This window comes from Mastigoproctus giganteus, chromosome 12 (assembly GCF_048544385.1).
Source record: "Mastigoproctus giganteus isolate SK-2022 chromosome 12, ASM4854438v1, whole genome shotgun sequence".
Taxonomy (NCBI): Eukaryota; Metazoa; Arthropoda; class Arachnida; order Uropygi; family Thelyphonidae; genus Mastigoproctus; species Mastigoproctus giganteus.
This window is the reverse complement of record NC_143586.1, coordinates 157,110,168-157,123,842: the sequence shown is the minus strand read 5'-3', so window position 1 is coordinate 157,123,842 and position 13,675 is coordinate 157,110,168. Positions and strand designations below refer to the sequence as shown.

At 40.0% G+C, this 13,675-nt stretch overlaps 1 protein-coding gene across 3 annotated transcripts in view; it reads right to left on the bottom strand.

The window, feature by feature from the left end:
• LOC150077535 (uncharacterized) overlaps positions 1–2,373 on the bottom strand; it is a 441,090-nt gene extending 438,717 nt beyond the window's left edge. For all 3 annotated transcript variants that reach the window (XM_090386301.1, XM_090386302.1, XM_090386303.1), the window contains exon 1: positions 2,233–2,373. The gene's annotated coding sequence lies outside the window, so the exon portion shown is untranslated. The remainder of the gene's footprint in view (positions 1–2,232) is intronic.
• Positions 2,374–13,675: the final 11,302 nt, after the last annotated feature.

The window sequence follows — 13,675 nt, the reverse complement described above, 5'->3', positions numbered from 1 at the left end:
TTTTTAAGTAGCTAGATATGAAGTTCGTTTGTGTGTAGATTTTTCCTTGGAATACTGATCAAAATTTTCATGGGCATTAACATGGATTGTGTGCCTTTTTTGAAAAAATTAAACTTCTTTGCAACAGGGATATATTCAGAAACTTAAATATACAGGCATTTATTGACCCATTAAAGATGTGGGGAGGGTGTGTGAGGATTTTTATAATGTCCATCCTATCACATTATAAAAATTCTAAGTGAGCAAACATAATAAATATGGATCAAAGCTAGTAAGTGATCTAATTGCCCACACTGAAAATGAAATTTCCAAAATGAAATGTTGCACCTCAATCATTTAACTCAAGTGTTTTGGGCCCTAAATGGATTAAGTAAGCTCACTGCAAGAGGAAATCCTTCCTCTTGCTCAGAATACACACACATGGGGGGGGGGGGGCATAAATGCAAATTGAGAAAAGATGGTTCACAGATCAGACATGCAGAAAACTGCCTTCAGATGGTGGATGGTAATTGTTCAAACAAATTCCCATCTACTGTTGTAGAGGGAGGATAGTTTGAATAAATTCAAGGAAGAACTAGAGGATGGACAGGTGAAAAAAAATGGGAATTTTGGCTTTCTTTTATTAATTATATATGTATATATATATATATATATTTTTTTTTTTTTTTGGCTGACACTATTTCTTGCATCATTTGCTGCTACTACTACTACTACTACTAATAATAATAATATATATTTTCCTTAACAAAAAAAGTTTTCTCTAATGTATCCCCTGACCACTCAAAAAAAAAAAAAAAAAAAAAATCAATTAATGGATCAAAATAGGTACTTCTTTGAAAATTATATTTGAAAGTATATACATTGTCAATAAAATAAATTGAACAGTAACATCATTACTCAATGGCTCACCTTCCAAATGGAAATCAGGGATACCATCATTCAATGATTTCACCATCTGAGTGCATCCCGGATACCCAAAGGTTGCCGAAGATTACTAAACATAAGCCAAAGTATGGGTCGTCCAAAATGCAATATATAAAAAACTGTTTGTTAACGGCTCATAAAAAGAAAGATAGCTACAGCCAATAATTTTTTCTTAAAGTACAATTGTCCATAATGATAAACTCACCAACAATGTTTTTTTTTTTTTTATGAAAGTCCCAAATACAAACAGTATTAAAACTTACAGATAACAGTTTCTCTTAATACTTAAATCAATCCAATCTATCACATCTAATCATCTTTCAAGGAGAATAATACAGCCAATTTACTAAGGCCAAAGGATTATAGTTTGTTCAAGCTCCCACAACCTTAATTTAGAACTCTAAATATGTGTACTACACCCTGACTCCCCCAACTCACTCAGACAGCCTAAATTTGACATTAATTAATGATCAGCAGTATTTCAATTTTAAATGGTCTGTATTACTTCAATAATGAAATAATAATCACCAGCTTTTTTTTTTTTTTTTTTTTTTGGAGAGTTACCACCTATTGCCATTCTTATTCTTCAGAATTACTGGCACACCTACTACTCTCAAAGTACTCCACTGGTTTCTAATGAAAACAATATCGCAGCATCCAGCAATATCGTGCATATTGTTGTGAACTGGGTATATTCTGTGTTATATATTCATGTGTGTTTCGTAGTACACACATGCGATCTGCATGTGTGTACTACGAAACACCTGTAATAAATCAGGATGAGGGCTCCTACTACCGCATCCTGAGATTGCTTACTACATCCGCGACTGAAGAAGTCTTCCGGAATTCTCCAGTCTCCGACAGGGTTCTAACTCAGCTCTCTGAAAAATTAAAAAAAAAAAAACACCACACTAGGAATCACAGCCCATGTGACAATCCTGAAAAATGGTGAACTTCCATGCGTGAAATTCTATCAAAGTTTAATTGGGAAAACATTTAATCGCAACGGTTACTAATAATTAAAAAAAAAAGGTCCATGCGTGGTATGAAGTAAATAATCACTAAAAAAAAGAAAACGATGATTTAAAGATTTGCCTCGTGCCAAGAAAATAAATTAACGCAACTGAAAAACCAGAAAATATTTTAAAAAATACAGTATTTCTAAACAAATATATAATGATACCACGTAGTACACACTGAAATGCGTAACTAGATCATGCAACGAAGCAAAATTACCATAAGCATCACACGAAATATCACTAAACAATCAAGAATACAAAACGGCATAAGTGATATAAAATAGCGTACCTTTGTTTGGAGAGAACCCATGTAATATTCCGGTTTATAATCAAAACATATGCCTAAACAACACACTCCACGGTAACCTAATCTACACGATAGGGACAAAAAGGTAACGAAGCTTCCAGCATTTGTTGAAATCAGCACACGACCGCTATCTACCGGCGGAACAATCTAAGATAAGTGCAAGATTTCCGTGGGAAGGGCAAAAATGCTGTTATTCGCATACTATATTGTATGTTCAATTTGAGTACCCTAACTACTTTCCCCTCACCTGAAAAGTAGCTCTTCTTCAAAGCTCTATCAGCTAACAACTCTGCTCAGCTTCAATAATGAAAATCTTCCTTTTGAGAAAAAGAAAGGAAATAAGAAACCGCACTTCTGAATTAGAAAATCAATCTACCAATCGCGCATCCATGATGAAGGGATGCATCGAACAGAACAAGTAGATCGTCGTAACACTCGAATCACACCGGCAGTGCAAAAACTCATACAAGTAAACAGTAGAAATACTAATGAAGTAATTGTGTGTCAGTTTGAATGGTTACTATCACTTTAAAAAAGCGTGGTCTAGAGAATTTTTCAGCGTTTTAACACCAGATTTGAAGCAACAAGAAATGCTTGCGTGTTCCACGGACCTTGGACGGTATGAAAGCGAAGGAAACACCTTATTTCCTCCGCGAGCAAGGTTTTTTCCTTGACGCGCAAGTTTTGATTAGCTTCATACAGGATATAATACACCGAAAAAACTACACCCAAGCTGGAAAAGGGTTATTCACGATTCTAGGATTACAAAACATTGATTCTGGAACATTATCTGGAGAGAGAAAAACAATGACTAGTGCCAAACACGGTGATGTGCTTCAAAATCCGATAAAATTTGGCAATTCAAAAGAAAAACGTTGTTGTTTGCAGTCACCATTGAGCCCGCCAGCATCATTCCCACACACAGTTCGTTCTACAGTGAATCAGATACAAGAAAATTTTGAGGTCCCCAATCCACCATAATAATCGAAGTCAGCAGCATACAGTTGTCACCTTTTTTTTTAAATTTAAAAATTGCCCTTAGAGGACGTCACTTCTTGTCAGTTGAAGAGATCAAGACAATGTGGCCCATCAAGCGCTCGGTGCCCATTTCAACGCCAGAGCATGCACTTGAACATCACACAGCACAGCGACAGTCCCCAAGGCAGAATGCTCTGATCCCAAAGGAACTAGTTCTTGTTCTCTATTGTAAGGGGAAACAGGGAACATATTGTGCAAAAAGGATGTCTGCGCGGGTAGCACAGTGATATCGTCACCGTCCTCCCCACACCGGGTGTAAAAGGCCGGATTCGAATCCCATCGATGACGCCAGGAACATTAATGGTCTTTTTTTCACTCAGTCTACTCCTTTTTTATCTACTCCTGAGACCGACTAACTCAGTGGCTGAGTTAGTCGGTCTCAGGAGTAGATAGCAAGCTTTTTTCCCCAGAAAACGGGTTTTTTCGTCAAGAAAACACACAAATGGACCATATAACACACGTAAGCACAGCACGGCAGATGATTTTAATTATTCGGGTGGCCTAAACATAATAGTTTGGTTTTAGTTTGATTGTGCAAAAAAAGGATAGATGGAACAGGACCAAGATATGCCTGCTAGGGGCAAAGGTTGATGACATTCTAGAGCATATATCATCTTTTAAGGGCACAAAGGGTGATATTGTTGTACAGGTTGGCATAATGATCAGTAGCGTAGCTACCTATTTACTGGCCCGGGGGCAAAGAACATCTTCGGGCCCCTACTTAATTAATGAAAATTGCAAAAACAGGAGACAGCCAAAGATGCCTGGCGCCTAAAGGGCTCGGGCCCAGAGGCAATTACCTTGCCTGCCTACATGGTAGCTACCCCACTGTTAATGATATTAAGAGAAGAACACCGGCGAAATTACTTAACAAGTACAGGTCAATGTTGAAAAAAAAGTCGTGAGTTAGGGCAGAATTTGACAGTGAATGCAATCCCGCTCAGACACGATAAGAGTGAGTATATGATGAGAGTCTGGTCGATCAATTCGGATCTAGAGAAATTGTGCAAGACTCAAGGGGTAGAATTTTTCTCAGACAGATCTGTGCTTGTTAACAGAATAGACTGCTTCTAAAGGGATGGGATACACTTAAATAGAAAGGGTGCAAGAATATATACTGATGCTATTGAGGCAGTGTTAGGTGGGTCGGAAAACTGCTACCTTGTGGGGAACACACGACCTAATAGATTAACAGTAGCCTCTGTTAGAGGTGAAAGTGATTCTGGCACTGCTTCAATTGGAATGAGCAGCAGCCAGGAAAACAAGGTGCAGAGGTTTTCAGAGACTCATGAGAGTCATTGTGGAACAAGTAAATACGTGGGCTGTGTTAGAGTAGCTAAGAATAGAAACAGGTGCATGCATACTTGCGTGTACACCAATGCTAGGAGTTTCGTAAATAAATTTGATGAATTTGAAGTGTTGGCAAAACATCAAAGACAGATATTGTTGGGATATCAGAGACGTCCAGTCACACAGATATAAGAAATTCAGAACTGGAATTTGGGGAGTAAAAGATGTACAGGAAGAATAGGAAGGAAAAAGGGGTTATGCTATCAGTTAAGAAACACAAAATATCAAAGGAAGTACAGCCAGTCGACATGGCGGGACACTGCAGTGTCGTCAGTTTGGTGTGACATAAGCACTCAGAAACAAAATTGAGAGTACAGGCATAGGATGCAAGAAAGTAAGCTTCTTCACCATCAGCCATAAAAAAAATCCTCCGATTTCACCCCGCCATTCGTTCCAAATGCCTGCCCGCCTCAGCTTTAAATTTATTTAGGCTATCAACTTCCATGACAAAAGATGGAAGTCTGTCCCACCAATCAACTACACAATGGCTAAAGGCAAATGTCCGCACAACTATTCAACAACTGTCTTTCCTCAATTCGAAACTGTGCCTCCTCCCCTCAGGTTCTTAATCTGAGCAAGAGGAATAACCCCATCAGCTTTCAGTTTGCTCAAACTATTCAACGCCTTATACACTTCAATCATATCACCTCGCAGTTGCCTACTCTCCAGTCGCTGCAATTTGCAGGAGTTAAGCCTTTCTTGATAAGAGCACCCCTTTGTTCCCCCTACCAATCTTCTATTCATTTACTCATTCTAGCAACTCTACATCCTTCCTAGAATGACGCCTCCAGACCTGTACACAGTACTCTAAGTGTGACCTCACCATTCAGTTACATAAGGGGACAATCACCTCCCTGTCCCTGCTAGCAAAATTCTTATATATATCATTGACAATACTGAATGACCAGCCCTGGCAGCCGATTTGAACTGCTCAGCGAACTTCATATTCGAATTCACAAGTGTGTATACCAAAGTGTATACACACTTGTGTGTATACACTTTGAGTGTATACACACAAGTGTGTATACACTTTGGTTATTGCTACCAATATGCAGTACATTGCATTTGTCAACATTAAACTTCAGTTGACACTTTTCAGCCAATTGATCCAACTTATCTAGTTCCAGTTGGAGCAGCATACTGTCTTTACTTTCGTTAACAACCCTGCCAACCTTTCCATCATCTCCGAACATGCACATCATTAAACCTGATATAATTCCATCACTATACAAAATATACAAAACAACAATGGGCTCAACACCGAACCCTGAGGAACTCGACTAATTCCATTTGTCCAAGAAGAGCAATGTCCATTGATTACCACTCTGTGTCGTCTCCAACTCAAACAACCCTTTATCCATTGTAGCAACTTACCCTTAATACCATATCTCTCCAACTTGTACAGCAATCTTCCATGTGCAACAGTATCAAAATGTATGATGTCAAAATTATTTTTAGCATTCAGTTCCTTTGTAACCACATCATAGTATCCAATCAAATTGGTCAGACAAGACTTCCCTTTAACAACCCCATGCTGTGTCTTAAATATTACTCCAGTCTTATCAAGATGATTCTGCAATGCTTCTTTAACAAGTAATTCCATTATTTTCCCCTGAACAAGTTAAACTAACAGGTCTATAATTACTTGTGTCACCTTTCGAACCCCCTTTGTGAATTGGTAATACATTTGCAAACCACCAGTCCATGGGGACCTCCCCTCAGACCAAGGAAGCTCTCATAATTATGGCTAAAGATTTGCTTGCTTCCTTTAATAGAACTGGATAGATCTGATTGCCCAAGGTGCCTGTTTAACTTCAAAAATTTCTCCTCCACTTTGCTCTAAGTTATTACAAATTCCCTTAGCTCCCTGTTAGAATTTGATAAACTTTTGGCACACCCCTCATTGAACAACTGACCATGTGTAAATGTAGATGCAAAATACTCATTAAGTTTATAAGCTACCTGAGCATTATTATCGAGAGTCAACCCATCTATATTGAGAGGTCCAATCTGATTCGTCCCTTTCCTTCTAGAGTTTACATAAGTAAATTATTCTTTGCTGTTTTCTTTGCATCCTTTTCCAAGGATTTCTCGTAACCTGCATTCGCTTGCCTAACATCCTTTGTGACTTAAATACAGACTAGTTTATATCTGCCATAGGCTTTTATATCACCTGATATTTTATATGCATCCCATACATTTTTCTTCTCTGCCACAAGCCTCATTACTTCATCTGACATCGATTTAGGCCTAAACCTTCAACAGTATTTCTTAGTTGGAATGAAAAGCCTGCTAGCGTCCAAAATTAAGTCTCTGGTATAATCTCTCGTTTATAAAAGATATCCTGATTTACTGGCCCAGTCCATTTCTCTGCACGATTGCTCATTATACTCATCAGATTCATTAGGCCTATAACACACATCTACTTACTCTCATTTTTCTTTTCCCAGTGTTTAAGTCACACCAAACTGACTCAACATTGCATTGTCCACCAACATCAATCGGATGCACTTTCTTAGATTTTATGTATTTCTTAATTAAAGCATAATCCCACCTCCCTTCTTGTCTTGTCTTGTCTTGTCTATCCTTTCTGGATAGACAAGACAAGACAAGACAAGTTTCTTTGGGGAATTTGTACTCCCCAAATTCCAATTCTGCACTGCTTATGTATGTGTGACACCAAGTCTCTGATATACTAACAATATCTGCTTTTTATATTTTGACCAGCACTTCAAGCTTATCAGATTTATTAACTATACTCCTAGCATTGGTGTACATGCAAGTATACATGCACATGTTTCTACTCTTAGTTACCCTAACGCAGCCCATGTATTTATTTGTTCCATTATGACTCCCAGCAGCCCTGGAAATGTCTATTCTTTCCAGGCTGCTGCTCATTCTAATAGAAGCTTTCCAGGCTGCTGCTCATTCTAATAGAAGCTTTCCACGCTGCTGCTCATTCTAATAGAAGCTTTCCACGCTGCTGCTCATTCTAATAGAAGCAGTGCAAGAATCACTTTTGCTTCTGCCTGCCGCCACTGTTAACCTTTTATTTTAGTGTATCCACCCAAGCTAAAAGGTTTCCGCTCCACTTAACACTGCCTCGTTAGCATCAGAAAATATTTTTCCCCCTTTTCTAGTTAAGTGTACATCATCCATGTAGAAGCTGTCTCTCCTGTCAACAAGCATAGACGAGGCTGAAAAAAATTCTATCCCTTGAGACTTGCACAATCTCTCCCTGGCCGAATTTGTCGAAAAGGCTCTCATCATATACTCCTTCCTATCATGTCAGTGCAGTATTCCAGACACTGTCTCATTCAACCCTAACTCCCGACTTTTTTCGACATTGACCTATACTTCTTGAGTAAATATTCAGATCTCTTACTCTTAATGTCATTAGTTTCAACGTGTACACCAATATCGCCTTTTGTGTCCTTAAAAGATAATACCTGCTGTACAACGTCATTTACTTATAGGCCTAATGACTCTGATGAGTAAAATAAAAAACTGTACAGAGAAATAGAGGGGGCCAGTAAATCAGTGTCTTCTAATGGAGGATTTTACTTTCCCAGTTATTGACTGGAATTTGTGGGTTGGTCACTCACACACTAGCAAGACTTTTGTGGAATTATCGGATAATTGTTTTCTACAACAGCATGTTCGGGAGGCAACTAGAGGGAGTAATACTCTTGATCTGATGTGCTGAAGTGGGATTTACCCAAAGAGGTAACTACCACCAAGGGTAAAGGGAAGGGTTTTTGATTTCTTAAAGGTGACTACAGAGGTCTGAGACAGTATTTAAATCCTATACGGTGGGACGAACTAATGATGTTACCAACAGCAAACTCAAAATGGGAAGCATGCAAAGAATTAATGTTGGGAGCTACTATGCTTTTCATACCAAGTAAGAAATATTGTTCAAGGTTCAGGCATAAATCGATGTCAGAGGAAATAATGAGACATGTTGCAGAGAAGAAAAATGCATGGGATACATATAAATTAACTGGTGACAGGAAAGCCAATGATAGATATAAGCTGGTCTGTAACCAAGTCACAAAGGCAGTTAGGCAGGCCAAGGCAGATTACGAGAAATCTTTGGCAAAGGATGCAAAGAAAAACAGAAAATAGTTCTTTACTTACGTAAACTCTAGAAGGAAGGGGGATGTATCAGATTGGTCCCCTTGATATTGATGGTTCAACTGTCGATGATCCTGCTCCGTAGCTAACAAACTAAATGAGTATTTTTCATCTACATTTACACATCAGGAGTTATTCTGGTAGGGGGAACACCAGAGGTGTATTAAACTATGGTAGTGTATTAAACGATTTATTGATAACTGACAGCAAAGTGGAGGAGAAATTGTAGAAGATAAACATAAAAAAGGACCAGGGGTTGATGGGATCTATCCAGTTATATTAAAGGAGGCGACGAAGGAAATAAGCAAACCATTAGCTATATTTATGAGAGCTTCCCTGGACTGGAGACAAATGAACTGGAGACGTGCAAATGTGACATCAATTCACAAAGGAGGATCAAAGGGTGACACAAGTAATTACAGACCTGTTAGGTTAATTTCTGTTCCATGGAGATTAATGGAGGCACTGGTTAAAGAAGCACTCCCTGCTCATCTAGACAACACTTCGATTACAGTTAGGACACGGCTTAATTATGTTAAGGGGAAAGTACTGTCTGGCCAATTTGATTGAATACCATGATGTAGTCACAAAGGAACTGGATGCAAAAAATAATTTTGATCTCATACAATATATTTTTATCTTAGAAAGGCTTTTGATACTGTGTACCTGGAAGACTTCTGCACAAATTGGAGCAGTGTGGCATTGGACGCAAATTGCTGCTATGCATAAAGGGATGGTGGAGTGGGAGGAAAGAGAGAGTGGTAATCAATGGACACTGCTCTTCGTGAACTAATGTCATTAGTGAAGTCCCCTAAGGTTCACTGTTGGGTCTATTGTTCTTCTTCTTCTTCTTTAATGCTGCCGAATGGCGTTTGCGACTTCGTGTTGATATTGTTCTCTGTCTAGCGTTGCGTGTAGAATTTGTGCTGTTGTCATGTGAAGCCAGGTGTTGATGTTATCTAGCCATGCCATTTTCGGTTTGCCTGGGCGTTTCTTGCCTTTGATGTTAATGCGTTCCATTTCTTGTAAACCATTGGCTAGTTTTCCTGGTTGTAGTAGGCTTCTTACGTTCCATGTAGCTAGTTTCAGAAAATTCTTCGATGCAAGCTCGGAGATTCTTAGCACCCCTGTCCCATTCAAGGGACGCCGAAACTATGGGCCGTGGTTTATTTTGCTTGCTATCATTGAAGTTTTCAAGGGAAGGATAATCCAAGTAGTTTCCCGTTGCTTTCTTGGATCACAATTTAGTTGAAAAGGTCGTGTGTGGACCTTTTGAAACGGATTTCGTCTGACGTCTCCACTGAAACCTTTCCGCCATGGGAGGCCCTTCTGGGAGCATATAGCTCCCGACGGTATAGCTTTCAGTTTCTTTAACGTACGCAAGGGTCTATTGTTGTTTTCTCTATTTACTAATGTTATTGATTGTGGTATATCAGGCTTAAGTGCAAGTTTGCAGACGGTATGAAGGTCGGCAGGGTTGTTAATGACATTAATAACAGTACGCTGCTGCAATAGGATCTATAAAAGTTGAGCCAGATGGGCTGAAAGGTGGCAACTGAAGTTTAACATTGACAAATGTAAACTACTGCATATGGGAATCAGTAACCCCAGAGTAACGTATCAAATGTGTGGGACTAAACAGGCAATGGTAGATAATGAAAAGGACCTAGGGGTAATTGTGCAGGGAGATATGAAATTTTCCGAGAAGTACTGACAGCCTGCCAGATTAGGTCATGGAGACTTGTCAATGATATACAGGAATTTTGCGAGCAGCGTTAAGATGATGATTATCCCCTTGTATAAGGCAATAGTTAGGCTCAACCTTGAGTACTGTATACAGGTCTGTAAGCCTCATTTTAAGAAGGATATAGTGCTGCTGGAAGTACAAAGAAAGGCAACAAGATTAGTGAATGGAACAAAGGGTTTCTCTTACGAAGAAAGGCTTAAGTTTTGAAAATTACAGTGTCTGTAGAAGGTGATAGCTTAAATAGATTCAAGGCAGAACTAGACAAACATTTGGAACGAGTAGATGTGTGAAATGAGAAGGGGTTTTTTTTTTTTTTGGCTGATGCTGTATAAGCATGCTCTCTTGCATCATGTGCCTTTACTAATACTAATGCTAATGCTAATGGTGCCTGAAGAGTATTAATACCAGTGACAAACTTCTCTTAACATTTCAACCATCACTAGAGCGTTAGAGAAAGTGTTTCGAAGCGACTTTTTTGGTAGAAAATGAAAAAGTCCTCGAAGTAATTGTGCAGTCAGATATGAAATTTTCTGAACAGTGCAGTTAGGCTGCCAGAGCAGGTCACGGGGTATTGTAAATGATATACAAAAATTGTGTTAGTAGAGAAAAGACGGTTATTATCCCTTTGTATAAGGTAATGGTCAGGCTACGCCTTGAGTACTGCGTACAGATCTTGAAGCGTCATTTTAGTAAGGATGCAGAGAGGCTTGAGAGTGTACAGAGAAAGGCAACAAGATTGGTGAGGGGAACGAATGGGTCCCTCTTACCAAGAATGGCTTAAGTTTGCAAATTGCAGCGGCTGAAGGTGATCTGATTGAGGTGTATAAGGCCTTGAATGGGTTGGGCATGCTGAATTCTGATGGGGTTCTTTCGCTTGCTCAGATTACGAACCTGAGGGGGCATAAATTCAAATTGAGGAAAGACATTTCAGAATAGATGTGCGTTAATTCGCCTTTAGCCAGCGCGCGGTTAATTTCTGGAACAACTTCCATCTATCGTGGTGTAAATTGCTTAATAAATTCAATGAAGGACTCTGCAAAGTTTTAGAGGGAATGGATGTTTTAAATTGGGATTTCCTTTCTTTGGCTGATGCTATATAAGCTCATAACCTTGCTTTCTTGCATCATGTGCTTCCATTACTATTACTACTACTGCTGCTGCTGCTGCTACAGACAGGGTACTGACACTTCATTGCCCTAGTTGCTTTGGCGCTTAACACACACACACACACACACACACACACACACACACACACACACACACACACACACACACACACACACACACACACACACACACACACACACACACACACACACACACACACACACACACACACACACACACACACACACACACACACACACACAAAATGGGATCTCAAAAAGCGTACCCTAGCCTTATACTACAAGACAACCTTTCTCCCAATAATTACATACGCTTCAGCAATCTGGTATGACAAAACTGCCTTGGTCGTAAATAAAAGAACCCTGGATGCAATTCAACGCACTATCCTCCTCACTACCACCCGCGCCTGCAGAACGGTGAGTAACCCAGCGCTTCAGGTGATAGCAGCAGTACTTCCACTTGATCTTGAAATCGCAAGAACAGGACTCCTCTACTACTTATCTAAGGGAATAACCACCACTTTCTTGGAATTCACAATAGACCCAACAAACAACCATAAGGCAGAAAAGATTCGACTTCAGTCTCACCTGCTGCAAGTGTGGCAGGACAGGTGGGCAGAAACAACCAAAGGAGCAATCACCCACAAGTTCTTACCGCAACTTGAAAAAATCTATCCAAAATCGCCTACTTGGTTCTTTCCGGGGTTGCAAACAACATACTTGCTAACTGGACACGGCCCCTTTAACGCAAAGTTAATGGACTTCGCCCTTGTAGAGGACCCATGCTGTACATGTGGAAAGATCGAAACCTGGGAACACCTCATGTACGACTGTCCGCAATACGAGGATCTCAGGTGCATTCTAATCACGACTATAAGATACCTCCCCAGAGGGCAAGAGTTTCACCTACTGGATTCAGAGGAGGAATACAGAGCCCTGACCAACTTCGCTCAAGAACTCTTCTCAAGAAGGAGAACACTATATGCAATGCACCAGGAGTGAAAGACGATCAGCCAGATAACAAATCAAAACATCCTTTAGGACACACCTTGGAATGAAAATTATGTGCAAGCTACTAGCTGTCTATCAAGAAACCCTGCCTATGTACCAACAAATATGAGATCTAAGTGAAACTGACAAATATACTGAATGAAGATAGAGAATCAAAAACAAAGACATTCAACTTGGACGGGACACTATCCCACGAGTGACTCTACTACCGGACTTATGACTACACTACTACTGATGCAGCCTCACTGCCATGTAGCCAAATGGCGATCTCTACCAGCTCCCTTGCCTGGTACCTTTTTTCCTATCCCTGGCAGGGGGGAGGAGGAGATGGTCTTCCTGTTTCCTCCCTCCCTACCACCCCATATATTTCACCTGGTGAGGCATGGGCATGCCTTACTGACCACCTGGGGTTGCCTTCCCTATCGACCCCATACTTCTTTCTTTACTCCCCGTCTTCAGTCTCTTCCCCCTACTCTGACTAATACGCCAGCGTAAACCCCACATAACTGATCAAAATTAACGATTTCTAAACTGAAAACTGAACCATATTAACCTCTCCTGGCTTTTCTAAACTTAAGTGCCCCCGTTTTTTTTTTTTTTTATATTTTATTTATTATTTTATTTTTAAAGGTCCTAGCCACCGAAATCTCAGGAAATTAGGTGGCAGGACCTGCCAGAGTGCATATAAGCTACTGGGTTCCTGGTCTGCCTCCACGGGGCGTAAGTGGGGCAACGTTGGGCCCCAATTGGGGTTTAGCGGCTAAATGACCAGAAGAACAACGGTACATGACACTAAACGATCCAAGACCCGCACACTTTTAAATCTCTGGCATTTACAGCGTACTGTAAAACACCACAATGTAAACTATGCGGAGATGGGGGGAAACCCCTGGTGCCGCTTGACCCTAAACACAATTACACTTACACTTACACTTACTTACACACACAAAATATGCAAATGTTTTGATCATCAGCAGGTAACCTGGAACTTATTTGAAATGTACACGACATTCGA